We start from the raw sequence: 681 nt of genomic DNA on the forward strand, positions 1-681 counted from the left end.
CACCGCAGCCGAGCGCCGCCGCCGCCGCTTGCCGCCCGCATCGCCGCCGAGCCCCACCGCCCTGCCGCCCAACCCTGCCTCGCCGGAGCCACCTCGCAGGAGGTACCCCGCCGGATCCGAGCCACCGGTTTTTTTAAACCCGTTCGATTTTTTTTAGAAACCCTAGTTCAGTTTTTTTAGATCAGTTCACCGGTTTTCTCGATTCTTCTATTTAGCAGACGTTCGTCCGTACGTTCATTTAAACGAACGGTTTTCTTCCGTTAGTTACAGATAACGAACACTCGTTCGTTAGCCTGTTCGTCAGTTTTCTTTTATCGGATTTATCTACGATTATTTTCAGTCGCGATTTCTGATCCGATCTTAGTTTCTGTTTATCTTTTTGCTCCTTAGTCGGAATCAGGTGATTCAAACGCCTAGAGTTTCGTCTCGAGACCCTCTTTCTGTTTAATCAAGTTAAACAAGATTTTGATACTGTAAAATTTGACTTTAGTCCAGATTTGTAAATGGATCTTGTTTCTTTCACCGTTTGAGTTTTGTTGCTTCGTTTGATTTGATTCTTTTTGCAAACCGGAGTTCTTAAGTTGAACTTTCTGGTCAATCTCTTTTATTTGAAGCTTTTCTCGTGCATCTTTGCTAGTTGCTTATGTATGTTATTGTTTGTTTGCGATAGAATTCCCGGAG

The sequence above is a fragment of the Triticum dicoccoides genome, chromosome 1B, assembly GCF_002162155.2.
Source record: "Triticum dicoccoides isolate Atlit2015 ecotype Zavitan chromosome 1B, WEW_v2.0, whole genome shotgun sequence".
Taxonomy (NCBI): domain Eukaryota; kingdom Viridiplantae; phylum Streptophyta; class Magnoliopsida; order Poales; family Poaceae; genus Triticum; species Triticum dicoccoides.